The sequence below is a fragment of the Sinohyriopsis cumingii genome, unplaced genomic scaffold (genome assembly GCF_028554795.1).
Source record: "Sinohyriopsis cumingii isolate HCF-2022 unplaced genomic scaffold, ASM2855479v2 utg002885l, whole genome shotgun sequence".
Taxonomy (NCBI): domain Eukaryota; kingdom Metazoa; phylum Mollusca; class Bivalvia; order Unionida; family Unionidae; genus Sinohyriopsis; species Sinohyriopsis cumingii.
Genome location: NW_028316329.1, coordinates 214216 through 229820, shown reverse-complemented (window position 1 = coordinate 229820; position 15605 = coordinate 214216). Strand labels below are relative to the sequence as shown.

The 15605-nt window shown below is 32.2% G+C and overlaps 1 protein-coding gene across 5 annotated transcripts in view; it reads left to right on the top strand.

Annotated features, from left to right (window-relative positions):
* The window catches only part of LOC149769999 (uncharacterized), a 39817-nt gene that overhangs the window by 5621 nt on the left and 18591 nt on the right, over window positions 1-15605 (top strand). Inside the window, exon 3 of one of the 5 annotated variants that reach the window (XR_016418991.1) lies at window positions 15143-15483. The exons of the other annotated variants lie outside the window; for them this stretch is intronic. The gene's annotated coding sequence lies outside the window, so the exon portion shown is untranslated. Of the gene's footprint in view, window positions 1-15142; window positions 15484-15605 lie in introns of those variants that run through there. 5 annotated transcript variants of the gene reach the window in all.

Here is a 15605-nt window from a genome sequence, read left to right as displayed (position 1 = left end):
TATATTACTTAACATATTCATACTAAATTCCTAACAGCTCGGATTAATTTAAGAAACTTAGTTGACTGAGTGACATATAAGAAGAGGGTTTAAGTCTACAGTACATGCATAAGAAAATAGTCATAATTGAAAAAATCAGAAATGTGTCCCAAGCATTCCATTCCTGTCCTACAAAACTATATATTTCACTGCATTTATTTGTTTTGATTAGAAGAATATCCATTGGTATAAGCCCTGATTTCAGCAAATGAGTATGAAATTATTAAATGAAACTCGCTTTCACAAAGTTTTAGTAGACGTTACAATGACATAGTAAGCTACAAACCGAATTTTTCAACTGTCACTGATATTCTTTTCAAACAGCTTTTCAAAGTTTTTGACCTTTATTGTAAATATTATACAAAGAATGGAGTGTAAATTCTCTGAATCTAATAACTCTTAGTGAAAGGAATAGTAAAAATTTTGTCCCAAAACATTCTCAATAAGCGCCATATCTCTTCAGATTATAATAAAAAGTATGAAAGGACACATAACAAATGTCTATTAAATCGGTGAATATATATATATATATATATATATATATATATATATATATATATATATATATATATATATATATATATATACATACATACATGCATGCATACATACATACATACTGTTTTGCATATATCATTATTGGTTCATTACCTCATCAGTAAGAATGTCAACTCTAATTCCAAAGAGAGCATCTGTATATTTTAATTGCAAATTAATTTAGGGACAGCACTTACTCTAAATCCATTCTAAAGTATTAGTCAACAAATCTCTGCTTGTTATCGAGTTTGACAAATTTGAGACTTTATATGGTAGTAGGTAAGAAACATGACTGCAAATCTTTGTCTTATAAATCAATTAATTCAGAATTATCTTTCTTGTTGAAGTTCATAGGTTTTAGTTACGAATTTAATTTTAATATTCTCTTCTATATCCTTGTCATTTTTAACAGCAATAATGATACAAGTTTGTGTAAATAAGAGTTATAATTGATCCTTGATTTAATTATTGAATTTGATTTTATAGCTGCAAATATGCGATAAAGATGCATATATATATATATATATATATATATATATATATATATATATATATATATATATATATATATATAGATATATATATATATATATATATATGTGTGTGTGTGTGTGTGTGTGTGTGTAGGTAGATAGAGAGAATTGCAAATATACAAGTATTATTCCTTCATTCTGTAGGATAATACATGACAATACTTGACTTAATATTTTAATGCAGATAATACTATCATACAAGTTAGAGAAATTTTAATTCGTACTCAACCGAGATTCGAAACCAGGTCCGCGGGCAAACGACACCCATCGCTTTGGTAGCATAATGTGAATGGAAAATTAATTTTCAAATTATCCAAATTTAACCAGGATCCGTCCTCATTAAAAATGACAATGTTGACAGATCTAATGATTTTCTGAATTCATGGTTTATAATATAGGCTGTTCCACCTATTGTAATAAGATTGTTTGCCTTTGACCATTCAGAATGATTTAGTCAGTTCTAACAAATTTTCGAAAACCTTTATCCTGACAGGCAAAAATAATTTGGAACCCGATTATCCAGAAAACATGTACAGGATCGTCCTATTTATGCATTATTTTATACACGAGCCGAATTTATTAGAAATGAAAGAAATAAAAAGTGCACTTGTTTACTACAACATTTTGTTTATTGATTGCATGAAACAATTTAAAAGATAACATTTTTCTTTTATTGAAATATTGCACACTCCTTAATTGCATCGACTGTTCAATCCAGTGATAAATCTAACAAAGGACGATAACAATGTTCAAGGTATTTTGTGACCTGGTGTTTATCATTAAGTGAAATCTGAGCTTCGTAGCCGCACTGGGAGCAATATTTATAGCATTTTGGCAATGAAAACTCTTCATGTATTGTCCCGTGTTTTGTTTTCGGCAGCTGACAGGATATTACAAAGCATTTTTTTCATAAAAGCCTGCAGTTCCGTAGTCCTGTTCTAATGACAAGTATGTAATTGTGTCTTAAAACATGCGGTGCCGCTCCGGTGGTCTCAGTGGTTAGAGACTCCGACTCAGATGTAGAAGGTCTCGGGTTCATTTAGTGTTATGACTGATCGCCCTGGTATGTCGGGACATACCTGCGGCATGATGACCAAGTAGTATACATCATTATAAACTGCCACATTGCAGATATCTTAGCGATGTGACTCGAATTATTAAAGCTACCTTAAAATCCGAAACACACACACATTCTCACACATGCACACATACATACAAACACTTTAGCACACATACACACACAAACACACAAACAAGGCAACCTGCTGATGAGTAAGGTGCCTAAAACATTTGTTGGATGCATTGGCACGCATGTGTACGGGAGATTGAACTTCGAAAATAACCAAAACCTAGTTTATTGAATTTATTATGAGGGTGGTGATACTTTGCATTATCTCTAACAGCGGTTATAGATAACAAAGATGTTGACAAAAAGTTATAATTTACTATAATCCTGGGAATAATAACACGTCCGTAGACACATACCTAGCAAACATCAGGCAGCATATGCGTTACATCATTAATTTATATAAAAAGCTGAAAATATTTAACACTCTAGGTACGTTTTCTAAAAAATCTTTGTTTTGAAATACGTTTTGAAGTTATTAATATAATTGTATTGATGCTGATGAAACAGCTAATATAGTTTGCTAATTACATAAACGGTAGGGTAGCATATTTTTTAAAACGTAGATACGTACATATATAAATAACCATATGCATATGTAAAGAGTAAGAGATAATGTATATTAACCATCTCTTCCCAATCAAGGAGCATTCTTGTGGCCTATCTGATAGTTGGCACACTTTTCGTATTGATTTCTTTGATTTCACATTCTCTAAAAGCTGTCCCCAAAACCTTAGAAGATGCTATCTTTAAAGTCTGTTTGCTACTGCGTAGTTGAACTCCTGTGTATTGTTTTTGGTGGGTGCGGTGGGGTGATTCGAATAACGGGCTCGGCCAATATGGGTATGTGAGAAAGCCTGCTAGAAGCTTCCTGTAGGTCGGTGGTTCTTCTCGGGGATTTCCAGGATTCTTCTTCCACCAGATATGCCGTCAGCGTCATGTCCCTTGCACTGAAAAATGGCTTGAAGCAAGAACTAGCTGTGATGAGTACATATTTAAATACGTACTGATTAAATACTAAGTTTGCTAAATTTAGGGGCAATTTATAACAACACAAAGTTTGTGCAGAAATAAAAGATGAGCGGGTTCTTGTATTTATCACATAACGAGCCATGCAGTATGTTTCGACCTAATTCTAAATTGTGTAAAAAGGACGAGACAAAGCGTGGCGAAAAATTGACGATATAAAGTATATCCAAGTTGAGCAATGCAAGAAGATTTTTAAGGAATGGTGTTAAAATAATTGTGAATCGTGATAATTGACAATAATAATAATAATGATAATAATAATAATAATAATAATAATAATAACAATAATAACAAAGACAATAAAAATATTAAAAGTGTAATTATTTGGGTAGATATTTGCTCCAATTTTGCATTTACTGCATAAATAATAATTAGCTGTAATTTTCACGAGGCCGCAATGGGAAGGTTAGATATTTTAAATCTTTAGATATTTCATTTAGGCCAAATTCCTCATAAGTTTTCAATTGTTGAATTAAGTAACGTTTCGATATATATCTATATCTATATATATATATATATATATATATATATATATATATATATATATATATATATATATATACATAATTACAGCTGTTCTTTCAGAATATCACACGCATGTACCTAATCCATCTAGTCAATGAGTTCTGCGGATGATGCAGCCTACATTATTTTTACAGGGAAGAATCATATACAAGGATATCATATTTATTATATGTATTATATTGGATGTTATCTTCAAATTACACTAGGTATGCTAGTGGCATGGGTTACAAATTTAGACTTGAGTCTACGTCCTGTGTTAAGTAAATGTAGTAATGTAAATATGATAATCATTCGCATAAAGTAGCTCTAACACTGACGAAAACAATTTCAAGTTTTCGGGACGCTTTTGACTTACATGTTATTGCGATCCATGTGTCATTTCCACCTGCAATAACTGTTATTATTAGGAAACGGGTAAGGTTACAACTAAGCAAGTTCGTATACAAGACCGTCAACAGTAAATAACATAATAAGTATGAGGATTTCAGGTAAGAATACACAACATAAGTTATAACGTAAATAAGTTGTATATGGGGGAACACGTATATGTATAATATATTGCATGTTTTGCGACTGTACATACGATATAATGGTTATACTGATATTGGATGTTTCAAATAACTTTGCATAAAACATAATAGAAGTACTCAAACATATACACTTAAGACAAGATAAACATATTGTACAATGGAAATTTACCATCAGTATTATTTTCGCATAATAAATGAAACTATAGAGTGATAACTGAGACTTGTTAACAAGTTGCAAAGCATGCTGTTATTGTTAAGTCTCAAAGAGGGTCTTTTCTCCTTTCCTGGCATAAAGACATCACAATATTCTTATCTTAATGATGATTTCTCCTTGAGCCAGAAAACAAGAAATACCGATAGCATAATTTTCGCCATGCTTGCACAGAGAAAATGTAAACTGACAATATTTTGTACGCTTGTGATATTTTCATTTCTATAACGTCTGTATATGAATCAGTAATTACAAGATGAGGTAAAACTCTGAAGTTGATTGGTACCTCAGAAAACTTACAAGCGTCAGTCAACCTCCCTATGTATACATGATGCATCTATCGATCTATGTATATACGGAATACATTCATTCGTATTGTTAGTTGATGTTTCATGGTTTGATTTTTTTTCGGGGACAGCAATAACGCTTAAGTATGCGAGAGTATCGTATGAGAAAATTATTTAATTTTGATTTTCATGTATCAAAATACAACCGAATACTTACTTCAGTAATACAGAGAAATGATAACTAGAACCAAGGTTAATCCTACCGTTTTCAGGTGTGATTGTATGTTTGTGACTAAATCTGCACTTTTACCCTTTCAGGGAGTAATATTATATACGTCTATGTATTAGTACCCCTATTGCTGTATGTGATAGTGTATAGCTGTTTGTGGGTATAGTGTTTGCAAATACCTACTTTTTTGTTGTTCCGTATGTGTTGGTACGTGTCAGTAGATGAATGTGTATTGGTCAGTCAAAACTGAGTGCTGGTTAGGATCTTTAGTTTTTAACTATAACGTGTTTAATTGTCGCCATTGTGCCTTAAAATGATAACCCTATATACATTTTTCATTAATTTAATGAAAAAGATTAAATTTAATGTCTTATATATATATATATATATATATATATATATATATATATATATATATATATATATATATATATATATATATATCTATGTGTGTGTGTGTGTGTGTGTGTGTGTTGTGTGTGTGTGTGTGTGTGCAGTTAAGTCGCCAAATTAAGTTCACTGTTCAGAATGGAAAAAAATGATGTTGATTGGAGACTGGTAGCGTTGTTCTTTTAATTAGTAAATCGGACAAGATTCCCGGTATATGTAGTTGCATTGGTTACATTATTGCAGAGAAACTTCAAGTAGTGTGATAGTAGCGAATTTAGTTCTTGGTTACTGACATTGGTCATGGCCTTCTATCCTAATTGGTTTGTGCTTATCCTCCAATAAACGACACGTATATGCATTTAAAATTGTAATCAGTTAAACTGATCAATATTACCATGCATATGAACAATGTCGTGGATTAAAGAATGCACTGAACAATATCAGTAATAGAGAAAACCGCTCTTATAACATTACGCATGGTTCAGGTCTTTGAGATTGTGACGTGACAAACATAATGTTTGTGTTTGGAATTTATAAACAATATTTATATAGGACATTGATGTCCACCGTTTACATTACAAGTTCATGGAATTTAAATGTTAGCTTCATTGTAATTCTAAATTGAAAGCCGGATTTTGCAAATAGATTTTGCAACCGATCCGGTGGCCTAGTGGTTAGAGCGTCCGCCTCGGATGACGGGTGTCGTGGGTTCGGTCGACGGCCGAGTCATACCAAACAAAAACAAAAATGGTACTAACAAGTGCCTCGCTTGGCGCTCAGCTTTAAGAGGTTAGCGTTAGGACTGGTCGGCCTGGTATCAGGATAATGTGACTGGCTGGGACATCAATCTACATGTCTGCCGCATGATGTCCCAGTGCTAGACATCACTATAAACTGCAACATTGCAAACATCCTAGCGATATGACTGAAAAATTGTTAGAAGCTACGTTAAAGATCCAAATCACAACCATATCACTAAATTGGAAATCTGCATTTTGTAAATAGATGGGAATAAATTCCCTTTGGCATCCTAAAATTCCTTTGGAGAACTGAATAAAATATTGTCCAAGATCGTGTCAGCCCAAATGAGTTTAAATTGAGAACATTAAGTATTGCACCAACTCGGACATGACCCGACTTTGTTTTATAAAATTATGAAATAAGTATGCATTCTTCCTATTGAAAACACATTGTTCTCAAAACCTAAATTATTGTGGGAAAACACTCATGTGTATAACACATTTATAGACACAATTCATTTACAGCATTCACATTAGATAACGTTATTGTGGCAAATCCTCTTTTTAATTGGCATTATGGGAAACATGCATTTCGCGAATTTACAAGGAATGTTAAGGGGTCAAAGGGTCATGTCTTTCTATGGTTTGATTTTATGATTAGAAGAATCTCCATTAAAAGGTCGCTGCCAATATTTACCGTGACAGAAAGGATATATTTAGTTAACGTTTAATGTATAAATGAAGGAAATGTATATACCAGTCGTGCTAAAGATTACGTACACAAACATTAGGAATTTTTTCAATGAAAAGAAAATATGGGGTGAAAAAATGTGTATGGGTATAGGTAATGTTGTTCTAACACAACATTATTATCAGTATATTATTTACTGTTAGAGGCCTAATTTAGGAATGAGTGTCTTTTAAGATATCCGAATCAGAAGGTGTTTCCTCCTTCCACGTTAATGCATTAGCGCTGCAACATTCCTCTTTATATATTTCATAAATATTTCTGCCATCTAGAATTTAACATCGTTTCTGCTTCTGTTTGTCGTACCGATTTACACTAAGCAGGAGGCCAGCAGAAATCATAACATTTTGTGTGAATCTATTATTTTAAAAGTAATTACAAGATTGTACTGATCTCTAAAAACCGAAATGTATTTATTAAATTCGCTGTTCAAAATCGTGGCTACATAAATAAGAATTTTCTCATATGAGAAGAAGAGGCTCACCCCTTATATCTGTATTTATCTTTTGCGTTATAGAAAAAGTTTAATTGTGAATAAATGGATATATTTATTAATTATACATGGGACTTTAGATCATGTTTGTATATTTAACATTAAAAGTTCAACATGGCCATACGTCAGAAATACTTCTTGATATTAATCATATGTGATTGAGTGAACCATAGAGTTCGGTGTGTACCGTCTTTATACATGTTGATGACAATAGCAATGTTTTTGCTTATGAAGGCGTTCGTGATGAGGAGAAGATGCTAGGAATTTATGTTAATATTAAACATTGCGACAAAAACATGATCACAGACCCCCTATTGGCATTTACGCTGAATCCTTTTGTATTAGAGAAAAATATATGAAACCTAACATTATATGCCAATGGAGTTGACAAATAACTATATTACTCATTCTTCCGATTTGTGCCTTTTACTGAAGCTACTGACCTCATAAACCTAGTTCTTTAAAAAAATCAAACATTACCGTGAATGGTGCGTGAATATACGCGATCTGTTAAATCTGTTTATCTCAGATTACGTTATTCGGGTAAACAGTCAGTACGCGATTTTACAGCTATTAACGGTGAAGGCTTTCTCGTGGCTAGCACACATGATTTCAAGAAACTCCAATACAAGGTTGCTAGCCACGATGTAATAAACAAACTAAGGCTTTTGAAACCTTTGTGATTGGCGTGGAAATATAATTTATCTATCTGGATTGAACTGTAACATTAGTAAATGTAAATTAAAGTCCTTTGGTTCGAGCTATAGTTTAAAGACGGAGAGGATTATTATAAAAAAAAAAAAGAATTAGTTTGTCATCAATACACATATCTGATAAATAAACTCGAGTCAAGCAAACAAGATTTATTTTACCCTGAGACAAAGTTTGATTTAAAGTGGATAAATGATGCTAAAGACCTCCCTTTGAATTTAAAATGTTTATCATCTTTTCTATTAGTTAAAAACAGGAGGTCATATACAATATTCTGATTTATAGGAAGATTACGGACACTAGATAAAGGATTCTCTAAGTTTGGCAATGAATTATTTTTTATTAAACTTACCGTTGTTATCGTACATAAACACATATATACGTGTATGAATACATAGATTTAAATACTGCATGATTGCCAACATACAATGGTATCATTTAATTGGAATTTGTATATGTACCTAACAGTCACATTATCCATCAAGTCATATTTTTAACAGCACGAGAAATAAATATATCAATAAACGCGTGCTCTTACTTAGAGGATCTATTTTAAACGTTATGTAGAAGTCACTTCTTCTAAGCATACAAAATAAAGCAGAAAAATACGTGCAAAACTATGAAAAATATTATTTCTCTGTTTTATAGTTACACGTCAATATGCAGTACCATTAATATAGGACAAATCATTTCAAACATACCTCAGTTGAATTACATTTAGAATCGAGATTAATAGGGAGGAAAAGGCAATAAATCAGTCAATCCAAACAACACATCAATTAAAAAACATGAACTTCACTGTTTTGAATATATTAAATCAAATTTTGAAACTATCGACATCCTTAGTTTAACTCTTTTGCATTGGATACCAATATTGACGATAAAGAAAGATATTCGTATTTAAATATTGATCGAAAGTCAATATTTTCATTTAAATAAAAGGAGTACCATTTCAGAGGAAAGCCCCATCATAAACGCAGAGGATTTGCTATAATTACCTATTGACCCCATAAGGTTAACTGTTAGTAGTCAGTATTTCGTAAACATTACCTACCTTTGCAAAAACATTTTTATGTTTTTGGGTCAAACCAAATGCAAAGTAGCCATTCCCTGCAGGGGTTTACATTTTCTTCCTGTTTCGCCATCTGTATTGTTTTTCCTGTCAGTTAGATAAACAAGGGACATTGCGCATCTCGTATACACTTTTAGCAAATTAAGCGCTCATGTGCATATAAATATATAGACAAGCGAATTAAAATACTTATATATGGATACATGTTTAAAAGGCTATATTTAGTCTCTCTGCTTTTCATATATAATGTAGTGGTTCATTACATCATCAATCTGAGTGTCGTCTTTAATTCCAAAGACTATATGTTTTAATTCCAAATTAGGTTTGTGACAACACTTACTTTTTACCCATTCGAAAGTGTCATTCAAGAAATCTTTGTTACCTGACAATTCCTATTTGACATTTTGAGGTTATATATGGTAGTAAGAAGCATAAATGCAAATCTTTATCTTCTAAATCAATTAATAAAATATTCTCTTCCTTCCTGACGTTGAATGTTCATCGTCGCGAATCTATTTTTTATATCCAACTCTACATTCTTTTTATTTGTAATAACAGGATCCACAGCAATGATAATAGTAGATTGTGTAAATTAGATTTGTTTCTGAATTTGTACTTGTATGACATAATAGCTGGAAATATGCACGGAAGACACATACACACACTTGGAATCCTAATAATCGTGTATATATATATATATATATATATATATATATATATATATATATATATATATATATATATATATATATATATATATATCCATAACGATGCTGAATTAAGTGTCAGTAAATCTGAATATGTATTTTTCTTCAATAATTTATAATATCTGACTGAGTGTTTTTACCTTTATTCTGTGTTGAGTTTTGGGGCTAAATAATATTGGTCAACTGGTACGTAAGTTTATAAACAAACAGTACTAGAAATAGTTGCAACTATTCGAGGAATGTAGTGATTATTTTGTTTAGAAGTTTTTAATATGCAAATTAGAACTTACTGAATTGAGCTTTGAAATATCATTCAATGCTTTTTTACAACACTTGTTTCCATTCCGTATTTAAAATTATATGCATATATGAATTATACACATGCACGTACAAGTTTGAAATTACCTGCATTACAAAAAAAAAAAAGAAAGTAAAATTTCTCATCTTAATATCTAGAATCAGAGGAATCAACTATTCCTACAAATGTTATCAGTAATGTGTTGTAACTCTGACAGAAAACATTGTGCTCTTACAAAACCATCTGCATATCTCGTGTATCGCGCTGTAAGAGAATATTTCGAATATTATTTTGAAGTATTTAACTAATGACAAAGATTTCTTTTTGAGGTTGTATCTACCTCTCTTACTATGTACATCTTGTGTAGACTCCTTCTTTATCTTGATGTTTGTATAGCAGTGCAAACAATGAAAAACAAACTTCTGATGACAATTATGAACATGGTCATACGTCAAGAAAGGTTTCTCATATTATCAATAGTTTTGCGTGAAAAACAAACCTTCACACAAGCATTCATTATACATATTGGTGATAATACTAATATTCATTCTAAGGTGATGAGGTGAAAATGCCGCATTTTCAAAATCGAGAATAAGTAGGTGATACTTTATTTCTTATTGTATCGGAAACAAAAAATACTTTAAAACTTCATGCCTATAATGTGGAATCCTGAATTAGTACCTGGATACCTATTCCTTATTTGAATCGGAAATTAGGAATAAGTAAATAACTTGATCTAATTAATGTCTTGTGGAGTTCTATAGGAAACAAAATGGTATGTAATGCAAATTATGGGTATGTGTATGAAAGAAAATACAGAATTGGTTAGATGCAAAACATAAGAATGTTTGAATGTGAACACTTTCTAAAGAAAAACAAAAACCAAAAAAGGCAAAATAAATATAGTCAGTGAATTCACTCTTGCATTCCAATACACATAAAGTATTCTTACATTAAATTTTATTTCATTCATGCAGTTATTGAAAATTACCAAGATGTTAAAATCATTAATATTATTTTGTGTCTCTGGTGAAATGTGAAAAACGCAAGTGAATACATCTAGTGAAACAAATAGTGCGAACAGAACTTGTTGGTCTTTTCTTTTATATGTTGCTTGGTTTAAGACCATAGAATCATAATGACAGTTAAACTCAGCAAGTTAAAATGGCTTTTTAAATGTCTTTTAATGTCTTTTAAACGTATGCGAGTTAAGGTACTGAAGCAATACATTGAGAGCAAGACATCAAGTCAGCGGTTGAAATATGTGGTCTAATCAAGACAGTGACGAAATTAGACGCAGACTACAGATACCAAAAATCCACTTTATTATTAAAACAGACACGCATTTTTGCAGTTTGTAGCGGTAAATACTACAAATGTACTTTAATCAAGTTCAAAGTATCATAATGTAATAAATATGGAGTATGCGCATTTAGTTATAGCGCCCCGTTTTAAGGAATTCTTAGAGTTGTGTGATTACTTGTGTGATTATTGGAATTCGGCGCAATGGAAATATTCCTAGCTCGAAATAATTAGCCAGTTTGTAGGAACAATCGTCACGGAGTGAAGTGTTAGTGAGTTTCCATGATGCCATGGTTCACTAGTAGTGAATTTAGGCCAAAACCGCATGAATATTCCTGAAGTAAGATAGTCCATATTAAAATCTAGTGGTGTACATTGATGGTGTGACTGCAGTGCCAGTATTTACGGTAGGAAACCGGAAAATTACACAAAGGAATAAATAAGAAGGGACTAAGCAGATACCGTTTATGTCGCCATGGCGGCAAATGGGGTGCAGTTATATTGGCTAAATGTGTCTGGAAAGCATACATTGACTGGACTAAGGTGGCGGAGTTAAAATAGTTCCATGTGTTAGAGGTTACTAGTATAGTTTCTAAGGCGTGAACGGCTGGCGGTACGGAACCTGATGAAGAGAAACCATGCAGAGGTGCGGCTGATAGATATTTGGCAGGTTGTTTTATCTGTGGTCTTGCATTAATTAGAGTAAAATTTAGGTATAGAATGGAGACGTCGGGCTTTCTAATTTACAACTGAAGTTGTATGGAAGTCTTTGGAAAGTTTGGGTAAACGTATGACCTCTAACGAGAATCGCGCCAGGGTTTTGAGAACCTCCGGTCAAGTAAATAACCCTGTGCGTGTAACAATAACATGAAAACGGAAAACATAACTTAAAGAATTAATAAAACTTGAGTAAACGTTAGACTCATAACGATGTGGACACTGAATGTTCGATAATTATTATTATTATTATTGCCTTTGCTATTGTTATGTTATTTCTTTAATCGTTCTTGTGACACCAGTTATAAACAAAAACAACATGCTATTTTAACAGATACAGTCGTTTACTTGGCAAGTTTCTAATGAATATTGAAGAAAACGGACATTTTGAAAACTAAAATCAATAAGGTATAAGTATCGAAATGATTGTAAAATTCATAATTCATAACGAAAATACGTGAAGAATTAATACTATATTGATATGATGAAAACAATTTCTTGCAGATATTAAACATTTCTCCGCAAATACTTAATAAACACGATGTTCATCAATATATTGATAAAACGATTCCTCAATTATTTTAGAATCCAAGAAAATAAAATCATTACAAACGTTAAAGTGTTAAGGTAGAGAACACAAAACATTAAAAATATAAATACTTTTAATATAAATTTAATTTATCATGCATAATTGACTGTGGCTTCGAATATGTTATACAAATATATTGAGACGACTCAAGCCAGAACGTACTTATTCAATCATACCGAAGTCATCGTCATCGAGATGTACATTAGTGAACTGAGAAAACATCAAAAGCAAATTTATTCTGGGTTTTGTATGTTTCTTATGGCAATTCATGAATGTTGCAGCCTAGTCATTTTGTAGGATAGCGATTACATTTTTGGTGTCTTACAACTGCCCAGTAAATAATGCGAGCATTAATTTTTGCGAGTTCAAACGAAAATATTCCCTGGTGCTCACAGATGACATTTTAACAAGACAATTTGTTTCATGTTTGCGATATAATTTAAGGCTTCGAAGTTATGGATTATGATAATTTAACTGGTGTGTTAACACGTGAGTCGAGCGCAATTTAAATTTAATATCTCTTAAATTTGTTTTAAGTTTCATTCAGAACTTGTCCGTCGAAACTAGTCGACATTTCGAAAATATGGAGGCAAGATATTTAATAAATAATGTCAAACGGAGTAGTACATAAATAACAGTAATGGTTTTAACTGACCTACTTCATTACCTTTAGATAAATACTACTTATCGCAGTTTCACAACATCACATATAATTATGACTAAAATGTGTACAGAAAATCATGGTTAACTTTACAATGCAAATATTTGCTGGTTTCCAAGAATACTATGTTACAAATAAGCGTTTATGTTTGTTATGCTTTCAGATAGTTCAAAAACGTCTATCAGTAGTACCACCTTATGGATCCGATCACATATATACTGCAAGAGGGTTATCGCTATTGTTTAGAAACTTTGTGTTTTCTTCTCGTTTTGAGGATTCTCTGACAAATTAAGAAATTAATAGCGTACTTGGTTTGAAGAGGAGTACAATGCGGTGATCTTAAAATGTGTTTGAAAAGTTTTTATCTCATCTGTTTTAATTCTGAAATGCACTTTAGAAATTGTTAACAATATGCAATTAGCTAGTTCTACAACTAGACACGTGACAAAGTTTTGTAAAAATTAATTATGAAACTTGGTTTCTCAAATCAAATTTTACCATGATAATCATCGTGCTTTATTACTAAGTCAACCGATTGTATGTACTGCCCAAATATCTTGGGAACTCCATTGTATTCTTCCTAGAATGCTTGTATCTTTCCTTGCACTCAAATGATTCGGTGCCATTTTGATTTCCCGTCTTTAAAATGAAACGGATCCTCTCTTTAACTTCCATGTTTAGAAAAAAACAGGAAAGTATATAATATTGGTTTTCAAGCAAACACAATCTATCAATGAAACAGAAGAACTCTTGTGGCAAACCATCAAATCTCTATTTAGTTATCTCTGAGTCCACCAGTCAGAAGCATCCCGTATCTTGTAGATACATACCAGGAAGGCTAGGTTCCGTAATTGGGATACCCATCTAGGCCCGAAACGTTCACTCTGGCTACGTTTCAATGTTGCTGGTTTTGATTATTATTGTAGCGTTTACATTTCATACATGAAAATAAAATATATTAGTATGTTGACAGAGTATCCGGTTAAAGGGCCTCATCTCTTGAAAGAAAGAAATCCGGTAATGCTACTATCACAACAGGTCAATACATATCAAAGGATAATGAAGGTACTGAAGATAGATTTAAATGAGGTCAGCTCTGATTATTGTTTTAGCTTTTAAATTGTATGTAAGGAAATGTTTAAATTGGTAGCAAAAATATATAATGTCTGATGACAAATTATTAGGTGAATGGGCTCAGCTCCTGAAATAAAGAAATATGATAATACTGATTTCGCACCAAGATCAGGATTATCATCATCATTATCATCATCAATAACACAACCTAATAGGTCGTTGGGGTACCACATATGACTTCACTACCAATTCTCCCCATTTATTTTGTTTTCTATTGCCCTTTGGAAATCTAGAACCACCATGCCTATCCAATCTTTAATGTTGTCTTCCGACCTTTTTTCTGTCTGCCTCTTCTTATGCACCCTCGCACTGTGCCTTGCCAGATTGTTTTTGCCAGTCCAGATGATCCTCGGACATGACCGTAGCATTTTGCAGTAAGTGAGTGATATCTGGTGATTTACATCGGTCATTGTCGTAACTTGTACAACGGATATGTATGTAAAGTAAGCTTTACCTGAAATTTAAATTTGTATACATTTTTATGCAAGCACTGGAATAGGTTGATTATTTTTCTGCACTCATCTTTTTTTCAAGCTTACCTCTGTCAAATTGGGCCAGTCCAAATGAAACAGCTGGTGCAGGTTTTCAATGGCTATAGACTGTGCGGTTTCTTCTGAGTGGGCGGGGTGGATGGAGTAGGGGGAGTGGCCAACTCCAGTATTCAAGACAAGGATTTTGTAGCTAGCATACGTAAATAAACTCTATTTTGTACAACCGACAGTAAACTCTTAGAAGAGAGTTGTATTTACAATGGAAAACATTGCAATGTGCTGGGTGTCACAGTCACTACGATGATACTACGATTACTACAATTAAATTCAAGTTAACACTCAACATAATAGGCAATTAATATGCATAACATAGAGATACAAATAAAGGTATAAACATTAAGAACTATAATATTTATATACACGTGTGATTACATCTGCAATTGCATTATCTTTTCTTTTGTCTAATGAATTGCTCTTGCTTCATTAAACCATAACTCAACAAACAC